Genomic DNA, 9,951 nt, shown 5'->3' with positions numbered 1-9,951 from the left:
TATTTTAGGGAATAAATTATATTCTAATACGAACACAATCTATTCTATACATTAAAAATATCATAAAACAAAAATAAACGCAAAAAAAAGGTAAAAAAAACCAAACTTCTTATTTATCATCTCAGTTTCATAAAAAAACGTCTCGGTTTAGCTATATTATAAACACATGTATAATATGTACATATATGTACATGTTTTTTTATACACGTATGTACACTTTAAGGTAAATGATAATGTACATATGTGTACATTGCGTAACTAGTGATTAAATGAAATTATACACATGTGTATAATACAAAGTTTTTTTTTATGAAATCGGAATGAAATATAAAAATTTTGGTGTTTTTACTTTTTAAAATTTTTTGTTTTTTTTTTTTTTGTTTTATAATTTTTTTAAATGTTTTTTTAGAAGTTTTTTTATTGGTCCAAAATTGTTCTCAAAATTCTCAATTTGTAAATGGTTCTCTTAGGATCTTTACCCTATATATATCGCCTATTATTTATAACAACTCATCTAACCACAGCACCATAATATTTTGTGCTTTGGCCGAGATGAACGACCATCGTCACGGGGATTTGCTTTTGGTTGTCCAGATAGACTTCCCAAAAGGCCACTCATGTTGATACCACTCCAACCTGAGCAAGCTAAAATGTGAAGTTCTCCTCTCATCAACTATCGTTAAGCGTTAAGCGCTCATATCAAATTTATTGGTGAATGTATCAAACCACTTATAAAGATACCATGGAGTACACAAGCACATAATTATAATCTCTTAAATAGAAACATAATAAATAATTTATTTGTTTATTATTATAATAGGCTCGTAAATAACCGAATGTTACATGATAGAACCCAAAAATCCTACGAGGATGGAGTAAAAGCATTTCTAGATTATGTAGTTCGCAATTTGAACACCAACCCAAATAAAAAAAATTCCATGTCCATGTGTAAATTGTTTAAACCACTTCTCTCATCATGTGAAAGAAGCATAAATTCACTTATTCATAAAGGGAATCGATCCAAATCATACAAGGTAATTGAAATTTCAACAGATGTCAAAGATCCAGTAGAAATGGTAAAAGCTATATAAGACAATTTCACATATGAGGATTAGGAGAAGTTTCAAGAACCGGTTTCAGAAGTTGGGAACCCCTTTATGAAGGATGTCATGACTTCACAAAGTTATTGTCACATCCCGACCAAAGGCGGCGAAACATGCTGGGGTGCAACGGATTGCCCATGAACACAAGACACTACTAAAGTGACAATATTTAATCAACTCATTAATCTCATTCAATCACAAAAGTAGCACATCTCGTTTATACAAATAAACCAAATACAAGAAATAAATATTGTTCATTCTTCTAATAACCTAGCGGTATCAATTAGAATGGCGTCTTCAACTCCAAGTCAAGTAATAATCAAATCTGTAACAATGCATAAAATTTGTCAACACGTATGTTGGTGAGCAATTTCATAGTTTTGAGTATATATATAATATGAGCGAAATCCACAAACGTATATGAGACTATAAATAAAAGCATCAATCGTGGTATATAAAACATATGTAAATGAGGATCCTTTCTAATCGGTAGCAACCGACATACTTGGATAATGAGGCCCTATTCTACTAGCACAATGTTAAAGTAGTTAGTGGAGCGTATGATCATACTTATTGTGGCTCGACAACAACATAAAAATAAACACTCGTGCACGTAAAGCATATGAAACATATAACACACAATAGAGCAATTATTCTAAGTATCATACACCTTAAAGTTTGTGGTTTGAGGATCGAGTATATTAAATCATTCTTGTTTTGAATAAGTATGCGTGTTACCCCTAAAGTATAAAAGGGAAGGCGGGGGATGAAATGTACTCACGTTAACTAAGTAACTTGAAAGATTGATTCGTGAATAATCGGAGATCGGTTTAACGAGCAAGACCTAGATTAAACGGGTCTTAAGTTAGTAGAAGGTTTTGAAAGCTTTTAAAGTAAAATAACTTGACAAGTAATATAAATAATTAAAGTTTGAAGGCTAAAATGTAAACACATAATGAATTAAAGTAATTATTTTGAAAAGTAAGTTTACTCGAAGTCGGGTCTTGGTATTCTATTTATTAGATTTTACTTACCTTTGCTAAGTGAATATTTGGGTATAATTGTAATATTGCAAAGTTAAATAGATACCAACACGAGACTTTACGAGTGTTCGGATTTGTCGGTTCGATTCTTGATAATTTGTCAAGCTCGAAGCCGAGTTCCAAAATGTTATGAGATAACTCAATGAAATCAAAAGAATCTTAGCCAAATGTGTAGTTCTATTAAGAAGAACCTCGACGTCCATTAAACGAGTGTTTGGTTTTGTTGGTCCAAACTTGTTATAAGATCAAGTTAGATTCAACATACTAAGTGTTTTGAGAAAACAATTTAAAATTAGTTTATAAAATAGTTTTAAAGAAATAATGAGATTCGATGGCTCAAAACACACTAGTGTGTCTTAAGCGAGTGAACTCGGTTTAGTTCGGTCTTGGTTCGGTCCTTGACTCGGAATAAAACCGAGGATGGTTGCCAGATACCCAATACCATAGAACTTATTAAAATGAAGTTAGAAATTATAATACACAATTCATACTTGTAACATATTAATAAATCATTTTAAATATAAAGTATTTAAACAAGAGTTTGGTTTGGGTTCGGCTCTTGACTCAGAATGAAACCGAAAATGGTGGCCACATATCCAATACCATAGAACTCATTAAAATAAATTTAAAAATAATAATACTCAAATCTTTCATGCAATATGTTAATAATAAAGTATTTAAACAAAAGTTCGGTTTTGGTTCGGCTCTTGACTCGGGATGAAACCGAAATTGGTTGCCACATACCCAATACCATTGAACTATTAGAAATGATTTGGAAACTAAAAGTAAGCAAGAATTAAACAATATTAATAAGCATAAACAAAATTAAAGCATAAACTAAAGCATAAGTTAAGTATATATCAAGGACTATAATAGTCCTTTATGTAGCCTTGCCTTGTAGCACAACACTTCAACCGACTGTGACCGGAGAAGTGAAAGCCGAAGGAAACAAGGGGTGTTTATTATATATATATTGCAACATCAAGCTTCAAGTAATAAGAACTAGTTAGAACAAGGTTAGCTTTAGTTTGACCTTAAGAGGTTGAAGATGAATACTTGGATTTGAGAGAGAGTTTGGAGAAGAATCTAAACAACTAAAGTGGTGTATGGAACCTTGCTTTTATAATGGTAAGAGTATGGTTCATTCAAATAGGGTAAAAATGCATGTGATGATTAAAATGGTCAAACAAGCTTTTGATAATTGACGATAATAGTCCCTAAAGTTTGTTTTAAGTCATTTTTCATCATAAAGAGGTGTTTTAACATACCGAAAATGATGTTTTCTTGACCCGACATTTGTGATACATAAACGAACATAAAATCCAACATTTTATTAATAACGACGAATCCGAAAGATCAAAACGGGTTGGGTTTTTATACAAATACAAATGCAAGTTAAACCGAAAAATGACAAATGTTACAGTTATCAGCACTAGTTCATTTTAATAAGCATAACTTTCTAAATATCGTTGCCTTGTCGACATTACATTGAACATGTTTTTGATGTTCTCATTTTCTGATAAGTTAATAATATCTAAATATTGTCCCGATGTTCACATGTTCTCATTTTACGATAAGTTAATAATATTTAAAATATTGTCTGAGCCTTAATAACATAGAAACTGAAAGTTAATCCTGAGAACGTATTGGCTTCAAGATTAAGAGGAAATATTAGAAATTAATCCTGAAATGGGTAATCAAGAAAGTTAAAGGATCGGTTTTGTAAGAAAGTAAAAGTTGAAGAGGTATTTCAAAAGAGTTTAATTAAATAGGATTTAACTAATAATTTGAATGTTTAGAAGTATCGAAATTTATGTGTTTGTCTAGAAGTTTATCTAATTTTTCAAAGTCTAGAAATTATTAGTTTGAATCATAGTATGTTTAACAAATTGTTTTATATAAATAGACGATCAGAGCTATGTAATTAGTATGCAGGTTTATTATTGAATAAAAGAATGAGTCATGTTTGACTACAAAAACCAATTGTTCTAGTGTTGTTTCGAGCCCTCATTTCCAACAAAACAAACGACTTTCAAGAAAAGTCAACAATACATAAAAATAAAAATGATATACAGGCTTCAAAATAATATCAAGGGGTGTATCGGACAAAAATTAAAACATAATCCATAAAGTAGAAAGTTACATGATAAATTCGATTGATAGTACTTAAAAACTCTTAAAAGAGTTAAAACTATAGAAAATATATAATTGGCTTACATATATTTTGATGGTTTTTTACACTTTCCAACTATGACACGTTTGATATACAATTATCAAAATTAAGTGAACAAAATGAATAATAAAATTTGAGATGTTTAATAGTTTGCTCGATAAATGTGTCAAATAAAGGCTTAAACAAAAGGCTATAAAGATGCATGTTCTACAATAATATTTGAAAAACTTTAATACGATCATAACAATTACATTTTTATTATATGATAAAACTTCAAAATAAATACATTAACTTACACTTGTTAATATTAAAATAATCTTACAAACTATCCAGTAAAATTACACAGTCGGGTAGATAAAAGTAGTAGTAGATATAAGAGCAGATAAATATGATGATGAAAACACAAGATGATGAAACTTAATAATAGTAGTAGATATAAGAGCAGTAAGCATGACTAAGATGGTACAAATCCTCTAAAAAACATCTATAAGCTCCCCTTGAAAATAAACCTAAACTAGTTAAATAGTCTCATTTTACACTATAAAAATTCAATGTTTTTTAACAAGAGCATTGTCTAGTTTACAGTATTGTCTCGAAAAATCAATAACTCACTTCTAAAGTATGACCTTGTTGCTAGCAACCCGCACCCGGACTAAGCTCACCATCGTGGGTCATATCACTTTATACCCAAGAATCTCTGCATCGATTAACCTTGATACTGCATTTTCAAATATTGATTCTTTTTACCTCGGATCAACTCATCAACCCGATAGTTCCATATTATATAAAAGTTTTGCGTGGAGAAGAAGAAATGACAGTCGGGGCCTCAGGTTTTTGAATGTTTAATCTTGTTGCTTGAGATACCAGAAGCTCATGCACTTTACTCTTCAACTGGAAAACAACACAAGAAATTATTATTAGACAAAGTTATCAAAAATACTTTAAAGGAGGTCATTTCAATCAAGGTCAAATAAAAAAAATTAAGAAGTCATTGAAAATGTAAAACAGGTCAGTTTGGTTAAATTTCTGTTCCAGTTATCAGTTGATTGTATGAAATGGTCTGGTTATGGTTCGTTAACTGACCACCGGGCCTTCATTTTTGGGCTTGGCTTAATTGGGTCAGCTTTAATATAGATTTGGGTTTTTAACAAATGCAAATGATTTCATGAAACTTAATCCATGTATTATATTATATTAAATTATTATTACATTAGTTAAAGATTTGCAACATCAACCAAAACAACAAAATAGTGACAGTAAAATTTTCAATTGACACTAATCTTTAAAAATATACAACTAGAGATTCGGTTTGATTTCTAATAGTTCAGTGATTTCGGTTCAGTTCGTAAATGTAAGCAACCGAAGCCAACAAATATACTGCCTATCAAAATACCATAAACAAAATATCGGTTTTCCTTTTTCTTTGGTTGTCGGTTATCCAATAATTAGGATAAGTTTTTTTGGGTTATCAAATTAGCATATCAGTTATTTCTAAAGAAGGGACAAAAGGTAAGTGCAGGCAAAACCGTACCAATTTTAGCCCACAATAAAAATATGGTTTTAACCCATTAAAAAAACTCGTATGAGTTGTCAAGTTCTTACCTCATTGATCCCGACTTGACTCATCACCGACACGCGAAGCGCCCCATCAGGTCCCACTAGTCGATATTTTTGTAATTCAGAATCATCAGCTTCAGCATCTTCTGTGATGTAAAAAACTGGAGACTCTTGCAACAGATCACACTTGGAGACGATATCAATCCATAGATGGGTACAAAATCTTCTTTTATTTCTTTGTAAATTAAATACTGCATTATTATGGAAGAAACTTATACTACAGATGCTTATTTAAATCATTTATGACTTCACAATGACACAAATTGGTACCTGATCTGAAGGGCTGGTCCCACATTCTCCAGTTAAATCATGAACAAATAATACGGCGGTAGGTAGATGCTCGAGCACCACGAGTGTTAGCTTTTCTAGATTATTCCTATCCTCTGCATATTAGCGGTTTTTTTTAAGTATGACATGGTCAAAGTCAAATCTCCAAAACTGGAAAAGAAAAATATGAAGTTCTATAAAACTCTTTAAGAGTGTTAGTGTATTACCGTCACGTCTCCTTAGGATCCCAGGCGTATCTGTCACCTGCAGTCAATTTCAACTGTTACATATCGTGTTTGTTTTTTCTCGTTTCTTGCTATTTAACTAGGTGTAGGGCCATTGACCTACCAGCTTTGATCTGGTCATGCAAACATTGTATAAAAACAATGCAGTGAGTATATCAAGTAACTAAGAAATTGCTGACCTGGAAGTGCTGGTAGCTTAAAGTTATATGTCCCATTAGAATTCCTCGTGTTGTAAAAGGGTAGTTACAGATCTGTATAAACACATGTGTTTCGGGTCAAACAGGCCCATTTTGCTACCTCTACTTACAAAATAACATGAATTCAAAATATACCTCGGGTTTTCCTGTTGAAAGTATGCACACTAAAGATGATTTTCCAACATTAGGAGCTCCAACAAGGCAGAGTGTAGGCATTTCAAGATCAACAACCGGCATTGCCCTCAAACTCTGCAAAACGGGTGGTTCAGGTATAAAAATGTGAGACGGGTCAAAATTGGTATAGTTTTAATATGGGCTGGATCTGTTGACCAAAGACACTTTTTGTTAAAAGTGTGCATGGGTTGGTTTTTGGCTCAAACAGAACCAAAAATTAAGTTTTTAGGTTTTTGAAAACCGCTTGTTTTCGGCTTTTTCGGTTTTCACAATTGGTTCAGTTCAGTTTGGTTTTGGTTTTATCATGTGGTCTTGAAATTTTTGGGCCGAAAAAAATTGGACATGAAACTTTGGTCCTAAACTTTTTTTGTTAATTAATTATTACACATTTGGACCTAAAAGTTTTGGGCTACACTATTTATTAATTTCTTATAAATTACTTTACATTCAATGTTAAAAATTATAATTCATAAATTTAACAAAAAAAGGTGATTTTTTTTCCGGTTTTTACAGGTTCAGATATAAAATTCGGTTTGGTTTTAGAGGTTCAGTTGACTTTTTTTCGGTCTTCGGGACACGCAAAACCGAAACCAAACCAGAATTCGGTTTTTGAAAAAACATAAAAACTAAATCGTTGGTTTTAGGTTCAGTTCGGTTATGTTAGTTATTTCAGTTACTTGTAGGATATTTTAATTAACTTAATAGGTTTTATAGCATTAAAAGTACATGTTGGACGACTTTCAACCATTTAATGTGCTTCCTTTTTGTCTTTAATATTTCTTTTGTATTTTTTATCTACCCACTTCAGGAGTTAAAAGTAAAACAAAAACCTATTCAACAGTCAACACGATAACAAGTTAACAGGCTTAACGATATTCTTGCAAATGAACAAACCTTGGCTGTTTGCATCAACTCATCAACAGCTTTTCCATCAGTATGAAAGATCTCTTCAAGTCTTTTTATTCCCTGCAACAAATTGTAGCAAATAAATTGTAAAGTTTTTTTATAAGGAGTGGATAAAATGAACAATTATACGGCATTCTTGCGGTTTAAAACTGACCTCAGCTAACCTCTCCTCTGCTTCACGTTTTGTTGATGACTATTAAGATTTGTTCAAAACAAATTAATTTTCATTTATCCGCTGAATATATAAATAACAATAGATGTCAATTAATGTTGATCAAACAGGTAGGTCTTACCTGAGCACAAAGTGATGCATGTTCTTTTCCAACTGATACAAGTTTCTTTCTAAGAGAATCAACTTTTCCTAAAACCTGCAATTACAAGATTTCATAAACAAGTGACAATAAAAATTAAAAAATATATAAGAAAAATGCCTTAATTGGATACAAACCTGTTCATAATTTCCATCTCCTAAAGTCAACTCGACAAGAGACCGTTCATAAGGGTGCAAATGTCTCTTATTTGGAAAATTTTCTTTGTATGTTTTCAATGGCAGCGTTAGTTCCTAAAAAATCATTTATAAACACACAATTCTATATAAGATATCACGTATATAATACTAGAACGCTTAGCCAGTAACTAGATACCAAATTACCTTCATTAAAGCATCAAGTTGTTTTGCACCTTTATTTTTCTCACGTTTAGCAGCATTCGCAATCACTATGAATCATGCAAACTAAAGTCTATATTTAACAAAATAAATTCATTAAATTTGCCAACTTTATCTTTGCAAGTAAATAAAACCATGGTCATTAATTACCCTTTGTAGGTGTGACCCTTCTAGCCTTTCTTAGTGCAGAATATAGAATATCAACCGATGGCATCACCATGGGTAACTTTTGGAAGGCACCAACCATATCGAGTGCCACGGGTGTGTGTGTTGCATCCTAACAATGAGTAATATTTTATTTAATAATACATACACGGATACATGTAAAAATTTTACGACGTTGAGTCTGAACTCAGAAATACCTTGGTTTTGTTTTGCTGCTTGGTAGATGATGTTTCTAAATAGCTTGCATTCACAACTTCATAAGTAGTTGTTTGCATCTGTTTACTGGAGCACATGGAATAAGGTTTCATTCTTGGTAATGTGTACAAACCTGCAAGGCATCACATAACAATAAACTTCCACCAATTTGTCTCCAGATTTCTCATTATGTTCACAATCCTGTTTAAGATGAGCAAGGGCCTAATGGAGCTCAAGCCAGTAATACTTACGAGTTACGACCCATGCCGGCTCCGACTCGATATTTCCAACTCGAGCCAGCTCGTGGCTAGAAGAGTTGGATCATTTTTTGTTAGTTTTGAATAACTTTTGATGATTCTATATATGGTCGAAATGAACCATACAAGGCCTTGTTCATGTTCATTCGTTTAGCTTTTATCAGACAAGTGAATGATTCACGAGCACCTAACTAAACAAAAATTCTTGTTCGTGTTCATTCATTAAAGAAATGAACTTGTTCGGTTAGATGCTCATATTCATATGTTAAAGAACGAACAAGGCCTTTTCTTAATTTCAACGGTTCAGTCTGGCTACCAAGTTTGTGTTGATTTTTTTTAAAAATTCATACTCGTATGTTAACTTAGATATAAATTATTCACATAATAGTCATTATCAAATTATCATCATTACAAACATTGACAGATTACATTATTCAAGGTGTTTATCTACGCAATTAATTGTATTTGATAAGGCAAACTGGATATAGATATACATATATATACAGGAATTGATGAACTGGGGTTTATAGTGAATATATATAATAAATGATATTAGGAGAAATGAAGGTAAAAACAAACCTTGGTAGAATTGAATAAAAGTGTTAGAGAAAGAGTAAGGAAGTTGCCATAGATGTTGAAGGTTAACACTCCCGGTCATCTTTCTTCGTTCACTCTGCTTCGATAGTGTGGATTTTGGTACGGGCTTTTTGTGTGCTTTTTAAAATTAGATCATGTGGATTGGATTTTGGTAGGGTTTACGGGGAATAAACTTAAAATGTGTTTGAAACCGATAAATTTATCGAAAACCGAATTAAATCGAAACTGATTAAATTTGACTAGAATAAACTGAAATCCGAACCTATAAACACCCCTAGTTAGAAAATATGAATCCCGAACCTGATTTTTACTACCTGATTTTACTCATAGGGTATGGATAGGGAA

The 9,951-nt window shown here is 31.9% G+C and overlaps 1 pseudogene across 1 annotated transcript; it reads right to left on the bottom strand.

The window, feature by feature from the left end:
• Window positions 1–4,770: 4,770 nt before the first annotated feature.
• Window positions 4,771–9,594, bottom strand: LOC143564790 (uncharacterized; annotated as a pseudogene). The gene is made up of 14 exons (XR_013140932.1): window positions 9,589–9,594; window positions 8,755–8,885; window positions 8,543–8,669; window positions 8,378–8,442; window positions 8,174–8,287; window positions 8,019–8,093; window positions 7,880–7,918; window positions 7,714–7,785; window positions 6,781–6,894; window positions 6,628–6,699; window positions 6,431–6,467; window positions 6,207–6,319; window positions 5,922–6,127; window positions 4,771–5,210 (listed from the first exon to the last, which is right to left on the bottom strand). The product of XR_013140932.1 is annotated as an uncharacterized LOC143564790 (transcript).
• Between the last annotated feature and the right edge of the window lie 357 nt (window positions 9,595–9,951).

This window comes from Bidens hawaiensis, unplaced genomic scaffold (assembly GCF_021521415.1).
Source record: "Bidens hawaiensis isolate Kalapana, Puna unplaced genomic scaffold, B.hawaiensis_p1.1 tig00022162_1, whole genome shotgun sequence".
Taxonomy (NCBI): Eukaryota; Viridiplantae; Streptophyta; class Magnoliopsida; order Asterales; family Asteraceae; genus Bidens; species Bidens hawaiensis.
Note: the sequence above shows the minus strand (reverse complement) of the source record. Positions and strands in the feature narration are given on the sequence as shown.